The following is a 27,843-nucleotide window of genomic DNA, read 5'->3' on the forward strand; positions in this document are numbered from 1 at the left end:
ACCCAGGAACAATACTTTGCATCCTTCAATCAAGTTGACACTCAGTATTAACCATCACAACTATTAATAAATAGAACAATACAGCAACATACTATAATAAAAGTTATGTGAATGTGGTCTCTCAAAATAGCTTACTGTTCTGTATTCACCCTTCTTATAATGATGTAAGATGATACAGTGCCGATGTGATGATATTAAGTGAGGTGCATCACGTAGGCATTGTGACACAGCATTAGGCTACTGTTGACCTTCTGTATTCCCGAATCTGTGTCAGTCATTTTAGGGGATCCCTTGTTGAAATCTTCCTTTAGGCTCATGGGTTTCTGGTGCAACATATTGCTGTCAGTGGAGGGAAAGGGGGTAGCTATGAAAGATTCGGTAAACCATGTTTTCTGTTCATGTCTTTCACCTACAAATTTAATGCCTTTTAAATCTTAACTAAGCACTTATCTTGCTCTGGCTGTAACTTTTGCTGTTTGAGGTGTGGCAGCAAAACTAGCATGAATAATTTCTTTTTCATTCTTTCGCAGTTTTACAGATAGAAGACTCATTCTTACCGTAGATCTTAGCAGCCTCAGCATACGATTTTTTCTTTCCTTATTAAGAAGTTTCACTTTTTCACTTAAATGAAGCACATTAAAACTTCACTTTGGCATATCCAAATTGCCAAATGTCACTACTCTTCCACTTTGGGGCCATTGTTAAGTAAAATAAGGGTTACTTGAACACAAGCACTGTGATACTTTGACAGTTAATCTGATAATCCATATGGTTACTAAGTGACTAAAGGGTAGATAGTGTGTATAGCATGGATACACTGGGTAAAGGGATGATTCATGTCCTGGATGGGATGGAGCTGGACTCGCAGGTCAACAGAAAATTTCATCATGCTACTTAGAATGGTGTTGTATTTAAAATATATAAGTTATTTAAATTGGAATTTTTCATTTAATATTTTCTGAACTTGGTTGGCCATGGGTAACTGAAACCATGGAAAGCAAAACCATGGATAAGGGAGGACTACTGTATTTACGAGATGAGTTGATTTCATTTTGAGAAAAGTTACTTGTAACTTTAGTAGGCTGACTTAACATGTTATGATAACAGGATTATTTAGATTATAAGAGACTGGGCAGGCAGATATTACACTAGTCTTGTACTTTGCTCATAATTTTATAGAGCACTTTGATGTATATTTATTTCATTTAATCTTTTTGACATCTGAGAGGTATATATTCTCATAGGTAATAAAACCCAAACGTCCCAGATGATTAAGAGACTTGCTCAATTTGACACTGTTAGTCATTAGAAGAGCTAGTCTTAAAAAAAGAAAAGAAGGCCGGGTGCAGTGGCTCATGCCTGTAATCCCAGCACTTTGGGAGGCCGAGGCGGGCAGATCACGAGGTCAGGAGTTCAAGACTATGCTGGCCAACATGGTGAAACCCCATCTCTACTAAAAATACAAAAATTAGCCGGGCGTGGTGGCACGGGCCTGTAATTGCAGCTACTCAGGAGGCTGACGCAGGAGAATCGCTTGAACCCGGGAGGCAGAGGTTGCAGTGAGCCGAGATCGCACCATTGCACTCTAGCCTGGGCGACAGAGCAAGACTCTATCTCAAAAAAAAAAAAAAAAGTATTCTGACTTCAATCCATTTTTTTTCTCTAACTGCAACCAAGATAATTTATTTACTGAGTATTTTCAGCTATAATGATAAAAGACATAAATGTGATTTCTTCCCTAATTGAGCTTACTTCATAGTTTGAGAGTCAGACTAGTAAATAATTAATTAAAAACAGTATGTTAGGTGCTCTGAAAGGGAAAGTATAGTTTGATGAGGTGGGAAGTAAAGAGGAGTCCCTGTGTGCCAGGGGATCAGGAAGGGCTTTTGATGGGAGGTGAACTTGCTATCAAAATCAGTCCTGAAGTCATAAAAATTAGTCATGTAAAGATTAAAGGGCTATGTTGGAGGAAGAACGTTCCAGGCAGAGGGGAGAATACCATGTTAGAAGTTTTGGAGGTAAATGAGAGCTTGGTGTATTGAAGAATTGAAAGAAATTCAGTATGGCTGGATTATAGAGCTAGAGAAGAGGGAAGGGGAGGGAAAGGACGTAGCTATGAAAGATTCGGTAAACCAAAAGCTGGATATGATAAGGTCCTAAATTAGTGACAACTGGGAAGAGAAAAAGAGTACTGCAGGTATCACAGGCTAAATAAATGTGTTAGAAATATTTTAGCCAACAAGTGATATTTTATACAGTTATTTTACATATATATATATCTTGCGATTTCCTTGCACGGTAAAGGGCACATTATCCTAAAAGTTGAAAATAGGTTAACAGTGCACTGTTCATCATGGTGAACTCTGGAGATCAGTTTTGGCTATCAGATTCTTTTGCTATCATTCCTAGCGTGATTTCTTTACTCTGGCTTGTTGAGGTTAATTTTGCTCTAAAGAATTCTAAGGTGGGTCTTGGACCTAATGTTTTCTTTTTTTTTTTTTTTTTGAGACAGAGTCTCGTTCTGTCACCCAGGCTGGAGTGCAGTGGTGCGATCTCAGCTCACCGCAAGCTCCGCCTCCTGGGTTCACGCCATTCTCCTACCTCAGCCTCCTGAGTAGCTGGGACTACAGGCGCCCACCACCGCGCCTGGCTAATTTTTGTATTTTTTTAGTAGAGACAGGGTTTCACCATGTTAGCCAGGATGGTCTCGATCTCCTGACCTCGTGATCCACCTGCCTTGGCCTCCCAAAGTGCTGGGATTACAGGCATGAGCCACCACGCCCAGCCGGACCTAGTGTGAATAGAGGATAGATAACTAAGTGAGGATTACTCTTGCTAGGCCTTAGTAACAGTTGTCTAGAGAAGAAGATGTTAGGGAAAAGCAAGGGATAAAGTGGGTATGAAGGAGTGTAAATTATGACTTGTTGCTATGATATTTAGTTATTGGTTTAATTTTTACATGTAAGCTTGTCATTGATATACTGAATATTAAGATATTTGGGTGTGGTGGCTCACACCTGTAATTCCAGCACTTTGGAAGCCCGAGGCGGGAGGATAGCTTGAGCCCAGGAGATTGAGAACAGCCTTATGCAACATAACGAGACCCTGTCTATAAATAAAAAATTAGCCTGGCATGGTGGTGTGTGCCTGCAGTCACAGCTACTCAGCACCCTGAAGTAGGTGGATCACTTGAGGCCAGGAGGTTGAGGCTGCAGTGAGCCATGATTGCACCACTGCACTCCAGCCTGGGTGACAGAGCGAGACCCTGTCTCTTTAAAAAAAAAAAAAAAAAAAAAAAAATATATATATATATATATATATATATATATATATATATTTGGGAAAGTGGCCATTTATTCAATATACATTTTGTGCCCAGTGCTTGAAGTATAAAGAGACTCACCATTGTTAATAGGGAAGACGGGCACACAATATCAACATAGTAAAATAATTGTTTCATGATAAAAATAAACAGTAGAAGATAATAAGTTCAGTTTGGGGTATGTTGAAATTGAGATGCTTATGGGATATTGAACACCTGCTATGCAACAAGCACTAAGCTATATGCTGGGGCTACAAAAAGTAAAGAAAATAAAGTCCTTTTCCTCACCAGTTCATATTCTGGTGGTTGGAAACAGACATTAAAGAAATGATTATAAAAATGTCAGCGTAGGCCGGGCACGATGGCTCACGCCTGTAATCCCAGCACTTTGGGAGGCTGAGGTGGGTGGGTCACCTGAAGTCAGGATTTCGAGATCAGCCTGGCCAACATGATGAAACTAAAAATACAAAAATTAGCCGGGCGCGATGGTGCGTGCCTGTAATTCCAGCTACTCAGGAGGGTGAGGCAGGAGAATCACTTGAACCTGGGAGGTGGAGGTTGCAGTGAGCCGAAATGGCGCCACTGTACTCCAGTCTGGGCTCTGGGTGACAGAGTGAGACTCTGTCTCAAAAAAAAAAAAAAAAAAAAAAGTCAGGGTATGGGATTGGCAAGTCCATAGAAACAGAAAGTAAATTAGTGGTTGCCAGGGATTAAAGGAATGGAGGTTGGAGAATGACTGCTAATGGGGATGGCTTTTCTTTTTTGAGGTGATGAAAATGTTCTGGAATTAGGTAGTAGTAATGACTACATAACTTTGGGCCTATACTAAAAACCACTGAATCATGCACTTTAAAAGGGTGGAACTTTATGTTGTGTGAATTATATCTCAAAAAATGTTGGGAGTTGGCCAGGCTCAGTGGCTCACACCTGCAATCCCAGCACTTCGGGAGGCCGAGGAGGGAGGATCACCTGAGGTTAGGAGTTTGAGACCAGTCTGGCCAATATGGTGAAACCCTGTCTCTACTAAAAATACAATAATTAGCTGGGCATGGTGGTGCGTGCCTGTAATCCCAGCTGCTCGGGAGGCAGGAGAATTGCTTGAACCCAGGAGGCGAATGTTGCAGTGAGCCAAGATTGTGCCACTGCACTCCAGCCTGGGTGACAGAGCGAGAGACAGTCTCAAAAAGAATAAAATAATGTTGGGAGTGAAAAAAATAAAGCAAGGTTAGGAGGGATAAGAAAATGGTGGGGGCACTATTTTGTAGAGCATGATCATAGTGATTTTTGAGCCTCATTTGAACAGACGTCTAAAGGAATCGAAGGAGTAAGCAACGGAGATACATGTGGAGTTTTCCAGGTGGAGGAAAGGCAAGTACAAAGACATCAAGGCTGTGAAAGTGCTTGGCATGTTCAAGAAGTAGCAATAAAGGCAGTATACCTGGAGCAGAGTGGAAAAGCAGGAGAATTGTAGGAGAGAAAGGGAGAGAGATATTAAGGTGCTAGATCATGTAAGGACTTTGGGTTTTATGCTGAGATGGGTGCTGAGGAGTGATGTCATCTGAATTAGGTTTTTAATGAATTATTCTGGCTACAGTGTAGATAATAAAAGTGTAAGAGTAAAAGAGAAAATCAATTAGGAGGTAATTGAAGTAGTTCAGGTGAGATGATTAGATCAGGATTGTAGTAGTGGAGGTTGTTAAGAAGTGGTGGAATTCTCGATTAGAAAAGTGAGAAAGAAAAAGTCAGGATTCATTTCTCTGGGAAAAAAAAAAAAAAACCCAAGATATTTCAGGGACATGAAGAGAGGAGTAGACTAAAGAGAAGGCAACAAAGGAAGAAAATAAACAGGAATTCCTGAAAGCAGGAGTATTCAATTGTGTCAGAAATTGGAAATAAATCAATTAGGAGTTTATTGATAACCAAGCAATTTGAATGGGGAGTGGTTGGAACAGAAGCCAAGTAGTAGTTGGTTAAGTAATAAATGTGAATAGAGGAAGTGGAGGCAGCTAGGAAGACAACTGTAGTACTAAGTAAGGATGGTTGTGAGGGGAAGGAGAGAGTGGAAACTAGAAAGGCATATATAAGAATAGGAATCTTGTGGAATGAGGGAGTTGAAAGGACAGGAATTATTAATAGAGGAAAGTTTTGGAGGAGCAGTGAAGAAAAAGGGATCTAGTACACATGGTTGCTTCTTTTCTTGAGCCCAAAGAGGTAAGGATAATTTTTACCTGGGAAAGGAAGTATGGGAAATTTATGTCCTATACATTTGCTGTGGAGAATTAAACAGTCATTTGCCAAGAATGATAGATACAGGATAGTAGCCTTAAGAGAATCATCATGAGGAACTGGGGAGTAAAGCTGATAAGGAATACTTTGAAAAAAAAAAAAAAAAGGCTCCTGAGCTACTTTGAGGAAGATCTTGAATTCATAGTGGTACTGGTCCACAATTTTGATTTTTTTCTATCAAAACTTAGAAGCTGTGGTTCAGGAATGTTGAAGATGAGTGCTTAGGATCATTCAGGATTGGGTATGATTAACAGGATGAATATGTTCAAAAAATAATAGGGATGGGGTAAAGGAATTCTTCAAGACACAAGCTCAGGCTTTGTCTTTTCCTTGAAATGGCCCCCATTGGTCTTTTATCTTTTAATTTTGTACTTTTCTCTGCTATTGCTGCCTTGTGTTTAGTCCATTAGAATTTACGCACCACGCACACACACATACACACACACCCTTAAGCACTTAAACATTTTTTTAAATATGGAAAACGACAAAACAAGAACAAATCACATGCAGTCCTGCCATATCTAGATATGACCACTGTTAATATGTTGGTGCTTATTCTTTCAGGCGTCTCTATATATGTATACATATCTACTTATTTATACATTTCTGCATAAGAGGGGTTATACATCTGTTTTATTTGCCTACTGATGTTATTAAATATAGATACAATTTGTGATAGCTGCAAAGTATTACATGGTAATTTATTTATTTATTTTTGAGACAGAGTCTCTCTCTGTTGCCCAGGCTGGAGTGCAGTGGCGCAATCACGGCTCACTGTAGCCTCGACCTCCTGGGCTCAAGTGATTCTCCAGCCTAGGCCTTTCAAGTGGCTAGGACTATAGGTGTGCACCACCATGCTCGGCTAATATTTTTTAAAAATTTTTTTGTAGAGACAGGATCTCGCTATGTTGCCAAGGCCAGTTTCAAACTCCTGAGTTCAAGTGATCCTCCTGCCTTGGCCTCCCAAAGTTCTAGGATTACAAGTGTGAGCTACCATGCCAATCAACGTGGTTTAAATAACAAAATTTAGTTAATTAGCCAATCCTTTGGTGATGGACTATTATTTCATTTTATTTTTTAACTGTTATAAGTCATTGTAATGAACATAGTACAAATGATTTCCCCCTGTACTGGTATGAGTACTGTTCTAAGTACTTAAATTTGTCCTTTATTTCTAAATTTCTTCTGCTGTCATGTTTCAAGGTGAATCCTTCAGACTTGCATTCTTTTAGCTTTCTCTTGAGAATGGATCCAAATGAATAAGACTACCTGCATATTATTAGATAAGACCACCCCCAAACCATCTTGTAATCTATAGTGTTGAGGTTAAGTGCATAGGCTTTGGAGTCAGAACAGATTTGGATTCACATCTTTGCTCTGCTTCTTCATTTAGTTGTATAGCTTTAAACTTCAGTTTTCCAGTCTATTAAATAAAGAACGTTGAAAGCATAAGGCTTTTTTTTCATTGGGAGAACTCTATAACTGAGATGAAATAATCATTATTTAAAAATTTTCTAGTTAATTAAAATCCTTTGTGGTACAGTTTAATGTTATTTTCCTTTTCTAGATTAAGGGAAAGTAGATAAATCTTGGTTATTATCTTTTTTTTTTGAAATGGAGTTTCACTCTTGTTGCCCAGGCTGGAGTGCAAGGGTGCGATCTCGGCTCACTGCAACTGCCTCCTGGGTTCAAATGATTCTCCTGCCTCAGCCTCCCTAGTAGCTGCGATTACAGGCATGTGCCACCACGCCTGGCTAATTTTTTGTATTTTTAGTAGAAATGAGGTTTCTCCATGTTGGTCAGGCTGGTCTTGAACTCCTGACCTCAGGTGATCCGCCACCTCAGCCTCCCAAAATGCTGGGATTACAGGTATGAGCCACCGTGCCCATACTTTTTCTTTCTTTCTTTCTTTCTTTCTTTCTTTCTTTCTTTCTTTCTTTTTTTTGAGACAGACTCTCACTCTCAAAATCTATAAGAAAAGATTTTCCAGCCTAGGCTGGAGTGCAGTGGCACAATCTTGGCTCACTGCAGCCTCAACCTTCTGGGCTCAAGCAATCCTCCTACTTCAGCCTCCCAAGTAGTTGGGACTACAGGTGTGCAACACCATGCCCAGCTAATTTTTTTGTTTTTTGTTTTTGGTAGAGATGAGGTTTTGCCACATTGCCCAGGTTAGTCTCGAACTCCTGAGCTCAAGCAATCTACCCACCTCAGCCTCACAAAGTGCTGGGATTACAGGCATGCACCACTGCTCCTGGCCTTGGTTATCTTTTTTTTAACAAACCTTCATAAATGAAATCCTATGTTCCTATTATAAATCATGTTTACGTATTAAATATGTATTATTATAAATCATGTTACATGTATTCAAAGAATATTTAATGATAGAAAATATTCATGATTGTATGTTACATTTTTTAAAGAAACATATCAAATTATGATCCTAGTTTTATTTTTTAAAAAAACAGGCCTATAGAAAATAGACTAAAATGTTAGAATGGTGATCTGTGGGACTTGGGATTTGAAGTGACTTTTTATTTTCCGTCTTACACTTTTAAAAAATTTCTGAAATTTTATGATATATCACCTTTATATCTCCCTTAAATCCTTTATACATCCTTTTTGTCTATCACTTTTATAACCTAAAGTGTGCAAATATTAAAATAGGAATCTTCATGTAGTAGAACATTATAACTGAAACTTTTATGATTATCTTAATTTTTTCTCATGGATTTTAATTTGCAGTGTTTATATTTATGGCAGCCCTCTAAATCTTCTTCAGGTTTGTCATTTATATCATGCATTGTTGGAGTTAAAATAGAACATATCAGCCAGGCACGGTGGCTCATGCCTGTAATCCCAGCACTTTGGGAGGTGGGCAGATCATTTAAACTCAAGAGTTTGAGACCAGCCTGGGCAATAAAGTAAGACCTCGTCTCTAAAAAAAATACAAAAATTAGCTGGGCATGGTGATGCGTACCTATGATCCCAGCTACTCAGGAGGCTGAAGTGGGAGGATGGCTTGAGCCTGGGAGGCAGAGGTTGCAGTGAGCTGAGATTACACCACTGCACTCTAGCCTGGGCGACAGAGTCAGACCCTATCTCAAAACAAACACAGAACATATTTCTGTATTAAGGTCTGATTCTGTGATGTGTGTATAATTCTAGGATTATCATTTCCTTTGTAGATATACTAAATAGAAAAACTTGAGATTTGAACAATTTCCTTGCCAGTATTATCACATGCAGCAGCTTTTGATGGTGGAGAGACTTAACAGTTAAAAATTTCCAACAACATTAATTTTTAGCTATATTATACTTAATTATATAATTAATTTTAGTAGCTAATATTTGTTTTAATTCTTTCTAATAGCCTAGGTCAGTGGATTCTTGGATTATTGCATTTAATCCTCAGAACAACCATATAAAGTCTAGATAGTATCATTACTCCTATTTTACAGAGAGGAAAACAGACTAAAAGTAACTTGTCCAGGGGCACATAGAAGCAAGCAGCAGAGCTGGGATTTAAATGGAGGCAATTTGGTACCAGGACAGCGTGCACACACACACTCCGTACTTCCTACTGTGATAAATTTCTCTCTTGGTTGGGTGAGATTTGCTGAAATAATGTATATTTAAAGGATCTAGCACTGCTCTTGGTACCTTGTAGGTGCTCAATTGAATTTTCTTTTATAATGGGCAGAGTGATCTCATTGAATTAGGTGGCATATTCCACCTGGTAGTCAAATAAGGAATTTTTATATAGGTAAACTCGGATTTGAGGTTTGTTGTACAGATAGATTATTTCATCACCAAGGTACTAGACCTAGTATTCAATAGTTATTTTTTCCTGACCCTCTCCCTCCTACCCTCGACCTCCAAGTAGGCCCCAGTGTCTGTTCCTCTCTTTGTGTCCATGAGTAGGAGTTCTTTTTTAAAAAATTTTTATTGCGGTGAACTGCACAAAAAATCAATCATTTTAAAGAAAACCGTGTTGTGCAACCACTACCTCTATCTATCTGTCTGGTTCAAAGCCATTTTTATCATTCCCAGAAGGAAAATCCTGTGTCCATCTTCAATCTCCCCTGCCCGCCATGAGCCCAACTTATGGCATCCACCAATCTGTGTTCTATTGCTATGGATTTGCCTATTCTGGATTTACATGTGACCTCTTAAGTTTGGCTTCTTTCCCTCAGTATAATATTTTTGAGGTTTATCCACCTTGTAGCATGTACTTCATTTATTCCTGTGGGGGAATACTGTTCCATTCTATGGATACCACAATTTGTGTTACCTATTCATCCACTGATGGACATTCAGGTTATTTCCACCTTCTGGCCATTGTGAATAGTGTTGCTGTTCACATCCTATAATAGCATATGTGTACATGTATTTGTTTGACTACCAATTTTTAATTCTTTTAAGTATAAGTTTTCTTTTTTAAAGGAAAATGGCCTTTATTGGATGTTTAAAAATTCTATAAAAATATTAGTTAAACAAGAAAATGGAGGCCGGGTGCGGTGGCTCACGCCTGTAATCCCAGCACTTTGGGAGGCCAAGGCAGGTGGATCACTTGAGTTCAGGAGTTCGAGATCTGCCTGGCCAACATGGTGAAACCCCATATCTACTAAAAATACAAAAATTAGCCAGGCATGGTGGTGGGCGCCTGTAATTCTAGCTACTTGGGAGGCTGAGGTAGGAGAATCTCTTGAACCCAGGAGGCGGAGGTTGCAGTGAGCCAAGATTGCACCACTGCACCCTAGCCAGGGCAACAGAGCGACAGTGTCTCAAAAAGAAAATAGAAAAGTAGTATACAGTAAAGAGTACTACTGTATACATTTGTATCATAGCATCTTGCAGGGAGCATGGCTTGGTGCTGGGCAAATGTTTGTTAAATTGAACTTTTGGTTTTTGAGAAACTTCTTTCTAATTCTGATTTTGCTATCAACTATCTGATTTTGGAGAAATCCTCAGTTTCTGTGCCCTAGTTTTTATTTCTGTAAAGAAATAGACTAAACTCTTTTTAGAGTCTTTTAAGTTCTGTGAAAGTCTATTCCCTTTTTTCTTTTAATAGGAATGTTTTGGTACTATATCCTTTTACCCTCTGGAAGATAGGTACTTACCAGCCCTTGGCTATTGTAGGCAGTTCTTTCTCATTAAATTTGCCTCTGGAAAGGGCTATATGATCAAGAAAGTTGGGACCACTCACTGTTCTCGTCTTTAACCTCTTGCAAGGTTTCTTCAGGAAAGACTCATTTTTCATCCTCCCATCTTCCCCTTCCATATCTTGCAAACCCTAGTGTAGAGACTGAAGAACTCAAGTGCCTATAGGGCACAGACAGCATAATATCAATTAGAGAAATTGGCTGAACGGTACTTTAGGTAACTTGAGAGTACACTAAAGGAGGCAGCTCCAGTTTTCCTTGTGGATTTAGTATTGCTGGATCCTGTGATTCAAGAGAAGCCAAAAGTCTGAGATTTTTATGTAAAATCTGATTTTTAAATGTTGGCAATTAATTTTAAATGTTTTTTTAAACTGTGCAGGCGAAACAGAACACTTCTGCAGTCCAAGTACTTACTATAGGAAGTACAAGACCTGTAGAAAGGAAAACTGTGGCTGGGTATGGTGGCTCACGGGTGTAATCCCAGCACTTTGGGAGGCCGAGGCAGGTGGGTCGCCTGATGCTAGGAGTTCAAAACCAGCCTGGCCAACATAATGAAACGTCATCCCCACTAAAAATACACAAAATTAGCTGGGCGTGGTGGTACGCCTGTAATTCCAGTTACTCAGGAGGCTGAGGCATGAGAATTGCTTGAACTGGGGAGGCAGAGGTTGCAGTGAGCTGAGATGGCGCCATTGCACTCCAGCTTGGGTGATAGAGGGAGACTGTCTCAGAACAACAACAACAACAAGAGGAAAGCTGTGTATTGTGAAGTGAAATCAGAGTCACCTTGAAATGGGCATGAGGTATTCATCAGATTGCCTTTGGAATAAAAGAAATAATGCCCGTGGAATATCTTAGTAACACCTCCTCATTGCTAACCCTTTTGAGGGCAGAAATTATAGTTTTTATTTATGTTAGTAGCTCCAATTAATATATTAATAATAGTTCTAGGTGTGTTCTACACATTATTGCTAGTGCTTACAACTCTACAAGGTAGATAGGTATTACCACTGTATTATAAATGAGACAGCCAAGGCTTGCTGTGATAAGTAACTTGTCCAAGGTCACACAAAAAATAAGTGATAAATTTATGATGAAACCTCAGTTCTGACTACCTTTGTTCTTTCATTATGACATGCTGCCTACCTCTTATTTATTATAAACAATATTGGTATACTGACACAAGGATCAGATGCTTTGTATAATGGTTGTAGACTTTTCCAAGGAACCTTGTGACTTTCTTCTTTTTACTTTATCCCCCTTAATGCAAAAAAAGAGAAATTACAATAAATATTTGAAATGCGTCCTAATTATCTGTTATGTATAGTCATGATTGTGAGTTTCTGATCAAGCCAAATGAAAATTTATGTGCTTTTAACAATGATATTGACAACCTCTAATACTAGAACCTTTATCCCCTGAGTCTTAACCCCTTAATTCTTCCATATTTTGTAATTGGCCCTTTAAAGATAAATAGGTGTAGAAGGATTTCTTACATACCTCTTAAGCATCTGCTTCTACAGCATAGCCACTGGCAAATGGAAACAACTGAATTCTCTTCTAGAGCGCATTTGAATCCATCTCACTAAAGCTTCTCAACTTGTGACTTCTTCTGAAAAATTTATTTTGGTCTTCTCATTTTCTATTTTCTTTTTCTCTCATGTCAGTGGAAGAGATTCTCAATTTCTTTTCTAAGGTACTTTCAATTTCCTGACTTGATTCTGTGACATACTTTTTCCATTTTCCACTCTCTCTTTTCATTACTCCCTTTCATGTGTTTGTTTTCCTCATACCAGTAGTAGTCAAACTGCTGTTAACTATGATTTCTGAAAAGGTACTTCTGCATTTGATATAATTTCAAAAGGGCCATGGTGCTTAAAAAGAAATTAGAAAACTAAATGCTTATGGTAGTATAATCCTGTAACAGTGTACTAGAAAAACTACTTTATTGGCCGGTCACGGTGGCTCACGCCTGTAATCCCAGCACTTTGGGAGGCCAAAGTGGGCAGATCACTTCAGGTCAGGAGTTCGAGACCAGGCTGGCCAAGATGGCAAAATCCCGGTCTCTACCAAAAATATAAAAAATTAGCCGGCTGTTGTGGCGCGCGCCTGTAATCTCAACTCCTCGAGAGAGGCTGAGGCAGGAGAATCCCTTGAAACTGGGAGTTGGAGGTTGCAGTAAGCCAAGATCAAGCCACTGCACTCCAGCCTGGGAGACAGAGCCAGACTCCGTCTCGAAAAGAAAAGAAAAGAAAAGAAAAACTGCTTTATTATACAGTTGATAAGCTTGTGCTAGTCCATTACTAGATCTGATCCAAACGGCACTTTTTAACTACTCAGGACCCTGGTTTCCTGTCTCTTGTCTTTAATTATCACCATTGTCGATATTGTACAGCTTATTTTTATTCTCTAAGAGTGTGTGTGTGTGTAAGTGTGTAACCTTATCCCAGCTAGATTTTCAGTTATTTGAGGGCAGGAACTACTGCATCTTTAATTTCTTTTAAATCCCTTTGCACTTAGAGGATACACTTGTGTGTGTACAGAGTATTTTGTGCTTTTACAAAATTAAGACTAATTTTTTAAGCTTCAAAGGGCTTAACCCAGCATGTTACATAAGGCACATACAATATTTATTGAATATTAAATTAACTAACCTGAAAATTCTTCAAATCTGTTAAAGGTTGTCAAGTAGAAATGGTAATGTTAATTCTTAATCCTTCCTGAGCAAAGAACATGTTGATATGGGTTAAAATTACAATAGAATAACTTCTGCTTCCAGCCAAGGTAGATTAATGAAAAGACTAGGTTTACCTCTTGCCCAAAACAACTAAAAAGCCAGATAAAATATATAAAACAATTATTTTCTTTATATGTAACATCAGGCAATGAAGAACAATGGTCCCTAAGAGAAAACAAATGAGATGAGGCCTACAGTTGCCCTGGCTTACTGCCAGGAGAAAGTTCCTGGGCTGTGGTACAGTGCAATGGCACAATCTCTGCTCACTGCAAGCTCTGCCTCCTGGGTTCACGCCATTCTTCTGCCTCAGCCTCCCAAGTAGCTGGGACTACAGGCGCCTGCCACCACGCCTGGCTAATTTTTTGTATTTTTAGTAGAGACAGGGTTTCACCGTGTTAGCCAGGATGGACTCGATCTCCTGACCTCGTGATCCGCCCGCCTCGGCCTCCCGAAGTGCTGGGATTACAGGCGTGAGCCACCGCGCCTGGCCACCCAGCAGTCTTCTTAAGCTTCTCAAGTTGAAGTGGTAGAGCTAGGAGTCTGGGGAAGCCCAGATGGCCGGGGTTCTCAATGCAGAGTACTGGAAAGGAGAGACACACTCAGAGAGAACTCTGGAGATCTATAGAGGATCTCCTTAGAGTATCTAGTTGAGTAGTAATCATTGTATGCATGTGGGGAACTACTCAAGGATGGGGAGTGGGCTGGAAAGGGGGGGAACTGCCTGAGAGGATTAGAGGGAACAGTTTCCAGAGCTCACAAAGGACTGGATATGATGTCTTATTTTCAGGGGCATTGGGTAGTGTTGAAGGGTCTTTCCTCATTAGTGGGGAAAAATTAGCCCTGGACTAAACACACTTTAGTTCTTGCCAGTGAAAGCTTAAAAGCAAAAACCAAGGCCGGGCACAGTGGCTCACGCCTATAATCCGGCACTTTGGGAGGCTGAGGCGGGCGGATCACCAGACCAGCCTGGCCAACGTGGTGAAACCCCGTCTCTATTAAAAATACAAAAAAATTAGCTGGGCATGGTGGTGGGCACCTGTAATCCCAGCTATTCGGGAGGCTGAGGGAGGAGAATCACTTGATCCCGGGAGGCGGAGGTTGCAGTGAGCCGGGATTGTACTATTGCACTCCAGCCTGGGTGACAGTAATACTGTCTCAAAAAAAAAAAAAAAAAAAAAAAGCAAAAACCAAAAACCAAAAGGATCAAGCTGTTTCCAAGTAACTTAACCATATCCTGAAACAAAGCTCAAGAATATTTATAGGAGTACTAAAATATTCAGCACACAACAAGGTAAAATTCTCAATATCTGGTATCCAATAAAAAAATCACCAGTCATGGAAACACTTAATGAGGAGAAAATTCAATAAATCAAAACTGATCCAAAAATGACTTGTGGCTTTTTTTTTGGTCTGCACCCATATCCTGTCTGATTTCTTTTATATAAAATTCAAAAACAGGCAAAACTATAGTCTGTGATAAAAGCCAGAAGATCTGTCACTTCTGGAAGTGGGGAAGCATGTGGAGGGATGCTTAATCAGCTGGGTGGTGGTTATGGGTATGTTCACTTTATAAAATTCTGCAAGCTCAAGACTTAAGATTTGTACACTTTGCTGTATGTATATGTCATGCTTTAATAAAAAGTTAAAACTGGCTGGGTGCAGTGGCTCATGGCTGTAATCTCAGCTCTTTGGGAGACTGAAGCAGGGGGATCACTTGAGCCCGGGAGTCTGAGGTTGCAGTAAGCCATGATCACACCACTGTACTTCAGTTTGGACAACAGAGCCAAGACTTAGTCATTTTAAAAAAAGAAAAAAAAAAACCACTAATAAAAAAGAGTCAATTCTGAAATTATGACCTATAAGATCAGTAATAATTATCCATTTTTGTTTATGTATGCTTTATGTCAAAGCACTTTTCACAAATAATATTATGATTGTGCATATAAAATATTTTGTAAACTTTAAGTCATGATACTTCAGTTATTTATTTTTAGAAAATTTTCAACTTTCTAGAGCTGTTTCTCTGTTTCTATTTATAGACCACGTGTGGCACAAAGGACTGCACAAGCTATCTTTTCATTTGCTATTGTAAATGACAAATGAAAATCATTATCACAATTCATGTTTTAAAAAATTGCCTTGTGGCTAGGCACAGTGGCTCATACCTGTAATCCCATCACTTTGGGAGCTTGAGGCAGTGGATCGCTTGAGCCCCGGCCTTCTAGAACAGCCTGGGCAACATGGTGAAACCCAGTCTCTACAAAATAATACAAAAATTAGCTAGTCGTGGTGGCTTATGCCTGTAGTCCCAGCTACTTGGGAGGCTGAGTTGGGAGGATTGCTTGAGCCCAGGAGGTTGAGGCTGCAGTGAGCTGTGATTATGCTACTGGGCAACAGAGTGAGACCCTGTCTCTAAAAAAATAAAAATAAAAAAATAATGGCCTTTTCTATCAGTAAACTGACCTCTGGTTAATATAGCACAATCAAAGTATTCTTTTTTGGTAAGAAACAATGTATTAAACTTTTATAGAACAAATATTATTTGTGCTAGAGAATAGCCAGGCAGATGATCTGGAGGGGTACCATACACTATCAGTGAGTCAGTTTTACTCATTTAGAATCTAGTCTTTGCCTATAAGGGGTAATTCTAGATAATTTCTCTCAGGCTGAAATAATAGGAGCTCTGCTAATTTGTTTCACTATTTTAGGTATATTCAAGTCTACATGTATCAAATCTAAGTATACTGAAAATTATCTACCACCATGTGAAATAGTAGTTGTCATTTTAGTCAGGAAAAAGATACAACAATTATTTCCCCTTTTTGTTATGTAAATATAATTGTTTTTTCCTCTAGGTTTAAGAATTTAGGTAATCTGGCCAGGCGTGGTGGCTCACGCCTGTAATTCCAGCACTTTAGGAGGCCAAGGCGGGCGGATCACGAGGTCAGGAGATCGAGACCATCCTGGCTAACAAGGTGAAAACCCGTCTGTACTAAAAATACAAAAAATTAGCTGGGCGTGGTGGCGGGCATCTGTAGTCGCAGCTACTCGGGAGGCTGAGGCAGGAGAATAGCGTGAACCTAGGAGGCAGAGCTTGCAGTGAGCCAAGATCATGCCACTGCACTCCAGCCTGGGCAACAGAGCGAGACTCCACCTCAAAAAAAAAAAGTATTTAGGTAATCTGCAGAAGAAGGTGGTTCAGGTCTTTGGTTGCTGTTCTTTCCTAGACTCTTCAGAAAAAAATGAATTAACTAGCAATGCTTAAAGAGGTAGTAAATACAAGTCAATCCATTTTCATTCCAGCAGAATTTCATGCTTCAGAGTAATGGCTGTTAGCCAGAATCACTTGTGAAACTTTATACACATATACATTCTGTGATCTTATTCCCTGTAAACCCTTATTCAGTAGTCGGTCTGTGATGAAATCCCAGGCATCTTCATTCAGGTTAAAAAAAATATACATATGTCTACATGAAATTCTGGTATTCCCTGTTGAAAACCAGTCTTAAGTTAGAGGCATTCTGCAGTTGTACGGGAAGTAAGGGAAACAAAGTTAAAATGGAAAAAATTGAATTAAGAGGCAGAAGTAATGAATTTGATCATTTGTTCATTGCCACTCATTGTAGACACTTATTTTTGATCTCTGTAAACATCAGCTTATATCTCAAAGTATGAGGTCTGAATACTTGCTTGTGGGTGATCATCTTTGTGTAGAATAGAAAAGACAAAGTAGGACCAGGTGCAGTAGCTCACACCTGTAATACCGGCATTTCGAGAGGCCAAGGTGGTAGAATTGCTTGAGCCCAGGAATTCAAGACCAGCCTGGACAACATGGTGAGACCCTGTCTCTACTGGAAAAAAAAAAAGAAAAAGAAAAAAGAAAATATTAGCTGGACATGGTGGCATGAGCCTGTAGGCCCAGCATACTTGGGACATTGAAGTGTGAGGATCACTTGAGCCTGGGAGGTCAAGGCTACAATGAGCAATGATTGTGCCACTGCACTCCAATCTGGACAACAGAGTGAGACAAGAAGAGAGAGAGAGAGAGAGAGAGACAGACAGAGCGAGTGTCTTGTTGAGTTCTTCAGTGTTGGGTCAAAGAAGGGAAAAAAATTGTGTGTATAAATAGAAAAAAAGAAAACTAACTTTTTAAGGCTTTAAAAATAACTGAAAGTGAAGACCCTGAGATATGAAAAGTGATTTTTGTTAATCAGAAAATTGGTGATTTAGGTGATAATGGGGTAGAAGTTGGAAGATAGGACGTGAGGGGACAGGGTATTTGGATTAAATATAACATAGAAAGATAACATTTTTAGTTCAGGTAGTAGGATATTCTGGTAATGACAGAAAGGAAAACAAGATGGGTTTTTTTGGTTTTTGTTTGTCTAATATTTTTGTTTTTCGTCTCTAAGATTATGGTATAAAAACAGGAATTTATGTTTTAGAATTGTTTAGGTAGAATCACTTAAGGTAGATGATTTGCGTATTCATTCATTTGTTTATTTATTAAGCACATTATTGAAATGCCCATTATGTGCCAGGCATAATAATATAGTAAGTAAAATAGATGGCATTCCTAACCTCAGTGTTACTCTAATTGCATAGACAGGAATGCTGGGGAAAGAATTTATCTTTCAGCCAGCTATTCTCCTGCCTGGGACCCAGCTTTAGCTAGTCTTGGCTCTACAAAGGAAGTCGTAACCTAATTGGAACATAATTTCCTCTCTGTAAAAACTGAGGGTTACACCAAATACTTTCACCACTTCTACCTCTAAAATTCTTGCTTTTAATGTGAATTTTAGATTAATTTAGATTAGATTAATCCCTTAAAACTACATTCATTACATTCATACCATTCTTGCATGGCCCTCTATATATTTCTTCTCTCCTACTACCTTTTTTCCCTCATAGCTCCGGTGTCTTGATACAGTTTTGATTGGCTATTTATGTGCTTTCAGTCAACCTCACTGGACTGAAAGCTTTTTGGGAACAGACTCGGGTTTCTGTGAACATGTGATTTACTGTGTGTGTACCTATGCACACGAAATGAACAAATGGTGACAAAATTAGTTTTTTCTTATTTTTGAAAATGCTGTTGATCTTGTGAATTTAATATTAGACTGTCTTTCAAGATCAACAACAAAATAATATATGTAAAATAATATAAATTGTAATTCTGCTTGTTTCTTTTCATTGATAGATTATTATGTATGTTTACAAGGACATGATTAGTTTAGAAAGGAATGATTATTAAATATATGGTTATATAATATGGTTAGCTGTTAATAGCCATGGAACAGATCTCTATTCAGTATTGGTTTTATAAGCACTCAGCAAAATTCTGTTTTAAGTATGTGTTCTAAATTTTAAAATGAATGTATGTTGACATTTTTTATTGCTTACATTCCAGAAATGAGCTTATTTTACTGGTAACAATTAAATGTGAGTTTAGTAAGGGTAGAAAATTGGAGGAAACTGGAGTCTCCTTTTCTCTTTAGCAGATGTCTTAGTCTGTTTGTCAGCTATAACAAAATGCCTTAGGCAAGGTAATTTATAAACAATAGAAATGTATTGCTGATAGTCCGCAGTCTGGAGTCTGGGGAGTCCAGGATAAAGGCACCAACAGATTATATGTCTGCTGAGGGTTTGCTCTCTGCTTTGAAGATGATGCTTTCTTATTGTGTACCCATGTGGTGAAAGGGCCAAGGCAGTGTCCTTCAATCTCTTTTATAAGGGCACTCATTCCATTTTGGGAGGGCAGAGCCCTCATGACTTACTTCCTAAAAGGCCCCACCTCTTAACACTATTACATTGGATGTTAGGTTCCAACATGAATTTTGGCAGGACACTAACACTCAGACTATAGCACCAGACAAGCAAGCAGTCACTGTCATTTAAGCCCATTAGAATGGAAGGTCCATGAAGACATATTTTTGTCTGTTTTGTTGTTGATGTATCCCCAGCCTGGTGTACATCAGGCAGTCCATAAATATTTATTGAGTGAATGAGTACATGAATAAATGAATGAGAATATTTACTGAGCTGTCGTTCATTTTATAGCAGGTACAATGTTGTTTCTTCACCACTGATATATTCATTTATTACCTCTTATTTATTAGCAGTGTTTCTGAAATAATATTAAAATTAGAAGTTTTCTTGAAGCTTGTTTTACAACTTAGAATTATTATCCAGTAGCTTTCCTTAATATTTTGATAACCTCATCAACAAACATTGAGTGTCTCTTGTAAGTAGAGTACTGCCGAACCTTAGTCAGAGAAGACATGACATAGTTTTGGTCCATGAAGGGTTTTCAACCCATTTGGAGAAGTAGGAAATAGATACAAAGATGATTTGTAACAACCTGAGGGGTGTCAAAAAAATGGTACATGTAGAAAATTAATGTTATATTCAAGTGAAAATTTGATATTGTTTATGTATATTATTCAACTTTTAAAAACTTTGCATTAAAATATGGAAAGGAAGCATAAGTATACCATTGTTTTAATGGTTATCTTTGATGAGATCATGGGCAAGTTGAATTTTTATTTCTTATGTGTATTTTTAAAAGCAAGCAATAACTCTAAATAAATTAATCTAGGCCAGGTGCAGTGGTTCATGCCTATAATCCCAGCACTTTGGGAGATTGAGGCAGGAGGACCACTTGAGCCCAAGAATTGGAGACCAGACTGGACAACAAAAGGAGACCCTGTCTCTATAAAGCACATACACAGACACACACACACACACACACACACACACACACACACACACACACACACACCAAAAACCTAGCTAGGCATAGTGGCACACACCTGTGGTCCCAGCTACTCGGGAGGCTGAGGTAGGAGGATCAGTTTAGGCCCGGGAGCTTGAGGCTGCAGTGAGCTGTGATCATGTCACTGGGTGACAGGGCGAAATCCTGTCTCAAAAAAAAAAAGCAAAACTGTAGTTCTAGGACAGATTTGATATAAAAAACAAAAGTAAAGCAGGCTATTTGTTTAGTAACATCAATTGCTAGACCTCTCTCCTGTTTATGTATTCACTTGGATGTCCCATAGGCATCCAAATTCATCATTTAAAACTGAATTCTCTTTCCAGGTTTATTCTTAACTCCTATATTCTCTATCACAGGAAATGGCACCACTTTTTATCAATTTTCCCAAGCCAGAGTTCCTATGTGCTACTTGGAACTCTCCTTTTTTTCCCTCTCCCTTCCCCACCGTAGCCAGTCATCCAATTTAGTTCATCCATTTAAACAGCTTTAAATTCGTAGCCTATTGACTATTTCACTGCCACTGCCTTGGTTCAGGATTTCATTATTTCTTGCTTAGGCTATTATTGTAAAAACCTTCTTACTCATCGCCATCTCTAGGACCTAATCTATTCTCTGTATTCCTGGTAGGATGATCTTCCTCAAATATATGTTTGAGTTTATCATTTCTTTGCTTGAAACCCTCAAAGGCTCCCTGTGCGCTGAGGGATAAAACCCTTACTGCTTAGCATGATACACAAGCCCTGTCATAATCTGGCCTCACCCTGCCTTTAGTAGTTTCATCTCATGTTACTGCTTGTAACTTCCATGTTCTGAGTAACTGAGTTACCTAAAAACCTGAGATGAAAATACTCTTTTTGTTCAGGTTTGCTTTTATAGTTTCTCCTTCCTTTTCCCCAGTCTGTCTGCTAAATAGCCATTTCAATATTCAAGGTTGACTTCTGGTGTTACATCCTCTGTGCTGCCTTCTCAGATCCTCCACAGATAACATTAAAGGTTCCCTCTTCTCCAGTTGTGTAACACTTCATACTTTATTAAAGCACATACTGCATTATTTTAAACTTGACTCATTTTATTATCTCTAGACTGTGAACTGCTTAATAAGGGTGACTTTCTTTTGTATTGTGTCCCTAGATCAGTGCAGGTGCTAAATAAATGTTGAATGAATGTTTAATTACTGCTTTGTCAGGTTGAAGGTGATAGTGAAGAGGAGCTGGCATAGACAAAAATACTTAGCCCCTGTGACTGTGGCAAATAAGATGTCAAACAAGTAATTATATGACCAAGAGAAGACTCATGGTGTGTGTCGTAACCAAGATTCTGTTGCCTTTTTCAACTAAAATATTTGGTTTTGTTTGATTTTAAACAGAAAGTGTAGCAAAAGTGAGAGGGAGAACAAGGTAGATTGGTCTTTTCTCTCTTTTCTTTCTTTTCTTCTCTTTCTCTCTTTTTTTTTTTTCTTTTGAGACAAGGTCTTGCTCTGTCACCTAGCCTAGAATGTAGTGGCACAATCACAGCTTACTACAGCCTTGACATCCTGGGCTCAAGCAGTCCTTCAGCTCTGCCTCCCAAAATGCTGTGATTACAGGCACGAGCCACCACGCTCGGCCCTAGATTGGTTTTTGATTGCCAGATACCTAAAAATGAAGACATGAAATAAGTTTGTTTACTCTGATAGATTCATTCCTTTGCAAATTGAGATCTTATAATGTGAAGCTACAGTTACATAGCTGAATTTTTTGAATCCGTAGTAATTAATAAATTCCTAATGAAATGTATGCCTGAATGCACTTTTTGGAACAATCTTGAACCTACAAAAGAGTTGTGAATATAGTGCAAATAATTTATTGCTTTTTTTCTGAATCATTTGAGAATAAGTTGCTGACATGTTTCCTCATTGCCTCCCAATACTTTGGTATTTCCAACAAATAAGAATATTCCCTTATGTAACCACAATATAGCTATCAAAATAAAAATGAACATCAATACATTTTTTTCACCTTGTCCTTAGATCCTAGTTGGGTTTTGCAAATTGTCCCAATAATTTCCTATATAGCAAAAGGATCCAGTTTAGAATTATATGTCCATTTAGTTATCATATCTCTTTAGTTTCTTTGAATCTGAAATCATTCCTTGGTGTTTCCTGGACTTTTATGGTTTTCTTTTTCTTTTTCTTTTCTTTTTTTTTTTTTTTTGAGACAGAATCTTGCTCTGTTACCCAGGCTGGAGTACAGTGGTACGATCTTGGCTCACCTCCTCCCGGGTTCAAGCAATTCTTGTGCCTCAGCCTCCTGAGCAGCTAGGACTATAGGCACCCACCACCACTCTCAGCTAAATTTTTTTTTTTTTTTTGAGATGGAGTCTCACTGTTGCTCAGGCTGGAGTGCAGTGGCGCGACCTCGGCTCACTGCAACCTCCTCCTGGATTCAAGAGATTCTTCTGCCTCAGCCTCCCAAGTAGCTGGGATTACAGGCACGTGCCACCATGCCTGGCTAATTTTTGTATTTTACTAGAGACGACGTTTTGCCATGTTGGCCAGGCTGCTCTTGAACTTGTGACCTCAGGTGATCTGCCTGCCTTGGCCTTCCAAAGTGCTGGAATTACAGGCATGAGCCACCGCACCCAACCCATGCTGTCTTTTGTGTCCTTTTGATATGCCCCCGTAATTCTTTGAGTACTTTCTTACCTTTAGCAAAACAAGACATTCCAGGTTCATCTTGTATTTTGCCTGTCCCAGCCCTGATCCTATTTCTCTGAAAAGCCCTGGTTACTTTTGGGGTGCTGCTTCTCCTAGGACCTTTCAGAGGACAGAAGCTAGGGAATATATGTATATTTATATGTCTGTACACACACACAGGTATATATACACATTTATACCTATATTTTTCTATCTGTACATATTGACTGATGAGTTCACATCAGTACCTCCTGCTGCAATGCAATACCATAGGGTTCCTTCTTCTTTTCTCTCTATGTTTGTAACTCACTGTTTGACAAACTTGATTTCCTTTCATCTTATTGAGAAACTTGATTTCCTTTCATCTTACTATGTTTACTTATTTGATCAATCTCCTGTTGTAACCAATCTCCCATTGCTACTGCCTCCCGCTTTCTGACACATTAATACCCTAATTACCCAACTTGGCCTCTCATAGCTTGCCTCCTACATGGATGCTCTTGACACCCGGGGCTGTCCTCCTGCTCTCCTGTGAATACCCTCCAGTCTACTTGGTTTCTTACTCCCCACTTTGGGCGGCCCTACTAGGTAGATAGCCTCCTATCTTGCTCATCCTGCTAGGATTTTGAATCCTACCTAAAACTGCCCTTTGCTTCTGCTCCCTCAACCCCTATAGATGTCTTCCCTACCCCATTTGAACTCCAACACCCCATGCCAGGCTGCCTATCTACAGAAATGCCCTCTTTAGTCAGTCTTCTACTTTCCCACCATAGGCAACCCTTCTACACAGATGCCCTCCTTATTCAGCTCAGGTTCCAAGGCCTCACATGCCCTCCTCACCCCTCTTGGATTGTAACTCCCCGTGCTGGGCTCCCCCTCTCTTGCCCAGTGAACACACTAATTATACCTGCCGGGTAACCTCTGATAACCAACCTTAGGCAATCCTTCTATGTGGACATCCTCATTACTACTTAGGTTATGATACCCTCTGTTGGTTGCCCCTTGCATGGATACCCTCCTCACCCTTCTCTGGCTCTGGCATTTTATCCTGGGCTCTCCCTGCTCACTCCACAGAGATCCTTCTCATTCTACTCATGCTTTTACTCCTTGGGCTAGGCTGTCCATCCATATGGAGATTTGCGTTCTGTTTGGGTTCCCACCTCCCACCCTAGGCAGACCCCCTGTGCATCAGCCTTCTTTCTTGCGTGGATGCTGTCCTCATCCCACTTCCTTGGGCACTAACATCCCAACCTGAGCCATCCTCCCCTGCACAGATATTCATATATTCTTCACCCTGCTTAGGTTCTGACACCACACACTAGGCTGTCCTATATAGATACTTTCTTCATGTTGCTCAGACTCTGCGTCTAGAATATCTCTTGCCCCTCTCATCCACTCATTTATGTCCTCCTCACCCTGCTTAAGCTCTGAAATCCCTTCCCAGGCCTCCCCCTATTCTCTATAGGTATCCTTCCCCCTCCCCTCTAGGCTTCCGATACCCTCCTTTGAGCTCTCTTATTCCTCCTGGACTCCATCTGAGTCCAAAGTTCTTTTTTTTTTTTTTTTTTTCTTTGAGATGGAGTCTGGCTCTGTCACCCAGGCTGGAGTAAGTGGCGCGATCTCGGCTCACTGCAAGCTCCGCCTCCCGGGTTCACGCCATTCTCCTGCCTCAGCCTCCCGAGTAGCTGGGACAACAGGCGCCCACCATCACGCCCGGCTAATTTTTCTATTTTTAGTAGAGATGGAGTTTCACCGTGTTAGCCAGGATGGTCTCGATCTCCTGACCTTGTGATCTGCCTGCCTTGGCCTCCCAAAGTGCTGGGATTACAGGCGTGAGCCACCGCGCCCAGCCTCAAAGTTCTTAAAGCTCTGTTGAAAAGGTACTCTTGTAAGATATCTAAAAATTATAAATAAACCATAAATGTTTTACTCAGTGGTGTATGGATTCTTGATAACTAGAGAGTTTTGTTCCTTCTAGGATAGACTCAAGAAATTTCTTCAGAAAATAACAAAGAAATTTAAAATATAGATAATCAGAATAGTTAGGTGACTGGTATATTCCATTCTGTCTTTCATGCTAAGAAGTTATTTAGAGAACAATTTTCTTTTCTTTTTTTTTTTTTTGAGACAGGGCCTTGCTCTGTCACCCAGGCTGGAACGCAGTGGCACAATCATGGCTCACTGCAGCCTTGACCTCCTGGGCTCAAGCAGTCCTCCTACCTCAGCCTCCCGAGTAGCTGGAACTACAGGCTTGCACCACCTCACCTGGCTAATTTTTGTATTTTTTTGTAAAGACAGGGTGTTGCTGTGTTGCTTAGGCTGGTCTCAAAACTCCTGGGCTCAAGTGATCCTCCCACCTTGGCCTCCCAAATGCCTGGATTACAGGCATGAGCCACTTTGCCTGGCTGAACATAATTTTAAAGTTTTTGAGTGAAAAATAATACCTAGTAGAAAAAAGATATGTTATACTATATTAAATTGTCTGTGGAAGGCCAGGCACGGTGGCTCATGCCTATAATCCCAGCACTTTGGGAGGCCAAAGTGGGCGGATCACCTGAGGTCGGGAGTTCGAGACCACCCTGACCAACACATGGAGAAAACCTGTCTCTACTAAAAATACAAAATTAGCCAGGCATGGTGGCGAATGCCTGTAATCCCAGCTATTTGGGAGGCTGAGGCAGGAGAATTGCTTGAACCGGAGAGGCGGAGGTTGCGGTGAGCTGAGATCGTGCCATTGCACTCCAGCCTGGGCAACAACAGCAAAACTCCATCTCAAAAAAAAAAAACTCTGTAGAACTCAAGTTAGTTTTCTTATTCCCCAAATTGATATAATTTATACTGCTATATATTATTTAAAATTACTTTAAAACACTAGATTGTTTTAGGAAAACAGTAATTAAATACAACCTGGCGGAAGTGCTATGAATAAGTAAATATGTGGCAGCAGACTAGTAAATTGGCTTAAACTTAGAAATTGAGAAAAATTTGTTAAGACAGAGCATTACCTACCAGTTATTCTTGGACTGCATACTCTTTTAGAAACTGAATATCCAGTGGACCTGCAGCCAGTACATTTTTTCCAGTAGAGATGCCAAGTATGATGACTGTCAAGCTTGAAGTGTTTTTAACAAAATGAATGCTGTCTCTCTTCAATGCAGAACTATGTTGGCACATTGTAGATGCCAGGCATTTTGTTTTAGAATATTTAATGTGAAATTATAACCTTGGAATTTACCAGCTGATTGAGATAGTTAATGGAGAGGTGGAAGAGTAAGGCATTTCATTCCCAAACCATTTTCTGAAGGTTTTTTCTAACTCTTTCAGATTCCAAGAGTAGCTTCACATTTAGAGTTTTTTTTAAAAGTAAAATCTAATATTTAAAAAAAGATTAAAATGTTTAGAAATGGATTTTTCAGGATTATAATGTTTGCATTTCATATCAGAGAGCATTCATTGTTTGAGTAACTAATATCTGTTCTGAGCATTAGTTTACTTCTTGTTAGATTTTTAAAGCATTCCCAACACAAAGGAACATTCTTTTTTACCACAGATATTTATTTCTCTTTAGCTGCTTACTTGACAACTAAACAGAAACATCTTATTTACGGAGCTTTTTTCCCCTTTTTTATTATCCACCTCTGTATAGATGCAAGTCCATAGTATTAGTTGTACAACTTTATTTTACTGTTTGAAAGTAAATAAGACAGTCTTGAGAAAAGTCATAAAGTAGATGGGCTCTCTGACTATTTTGATTTTTACTCTCTGACCCGAAAGCAGTTGAACACCAAATGCCAGCTCTTAGGTCAACAAGGGTGAGGTAGGGAGGTAGGGATGAAAATTCTAAGAAAGAATAAGAACTTAGACTTCTTTTCAAGAGATCAACTTATTTAAGTCTTGCAGCATCTCTGTGAGGCTGTGCTCTATCCGTGTATAGCCCTAATTTTGTTGTATATATTTTATTTGATTATATACTTCAGTAAAAAGAACACCTGTGAACCCATTGTTTAGCTCAGCTTATTTCTACTCCTCCTGTCTCCCATCAAAGGAAGCCACTGTCCTAAACTTTATCATCTTTCTTTTATCACGTGTTTTTCTTTTTTTACTATAATACAGATATCACATTCTTTATTGATAAAACCTACCTCATAGGATTGTTTTGAGGTTAAATGAGAAAAATACATATACTGAGCCTGGCCCTGCAAAGTGCTCAAAAAATAGTAGCTGTAATTATGTTATTAATGTTGTTATTTTGCTGAGTGAGTACAGCATGAAAAGCATGTCTTTTCCCAGCTGTTTCCTGTGGCTTATCTCCCTGCACTCTTGAGGTCTTTTCATCTCTTCCTGGAATGACCAGTAACAGTAAAGCAGTAGAGAAGGGGATTTGGGTGATCAGCTGTTTGGACATAGAGTGCCCAACTGAGAAGAAACAAACAAATAAAAAATTAAGTTGCCCTATTAAATTACCAATTTTTTTCTTCTCTCTCACTGTCCTGTGCCTCAGAATAGGATTTCTGCCTACTTTAAATTTGACCCACTGTAGTGAAATTCTTCCACCCTCTTGTAGACAGTGTTGAATAATAAAGGATTGAATTAACCCAGAAATAATCAGTGACATAAATGGATCTATTAGAGTTTACAGAATGACTAAACAAGCCAACCAGTCAGTGCTTTTTTACATTGTTTTCCTTTCCACCCAACATTGGGAAGCATTAATTTATTTTCAATATCTGAAAATGTTGATTTCATTCCTCTATTTCCTTTTTCCAATTGCCCTGGGCTCTATGAGAATGCACCAGCATGAGACAGATTCTTGATCTTCTGAACTTGCTTCCCTTTCTGCCTATCTACTTTTCTTATACACATATTAATAACTTATGTTAATGGAGT

At 39.3% G+C, this 27,843-nt stretch overlaps 1 protein-coding gene across 19 annotated transcripts in view; it reads left to right on the forward strand.

Moving 5' to 3' along the window:
• Positions 1-27,843, forward strand: part of NFAT5 (nuclear factor of activated T cells 5) — a 136,509-nt gene that overhangs the window by 30,174 nt on the left and 78,492 nt on the right. For 4 of the 19 annotated variants that reach the window (XM_063797331.1, XM_063797330.1, XM_063797334.1 and 1 more), the window contains exon 2: positions 16,363-16,482. The exons of the other annotated variants lie outside the window; for them this stretch is intronic. The gene's annotated coding sequence lies outside the window, so the exon portion shown is untranslated. The remainder of the gene's footprint in view (positions 1-16,362; positions 16,483-27,843) is intronic. 19 annotated transcript variants of the gene reach the window in all.

The sequence above is a fragment of the Pan troglodytes genome, chromosome 18 (genome assembly GCF_028858775.2).
Source record: "Pan troglodytes isolate AG18354 chromosome 18, NHGRI_mPanTro3-v2.0_pri, whole genome shotgun sequence".
NCBI lineage: Eukaryota > Metazoa > Chordata > Mammalia > Primates > Hominidae > Pan > Pan troglodytes.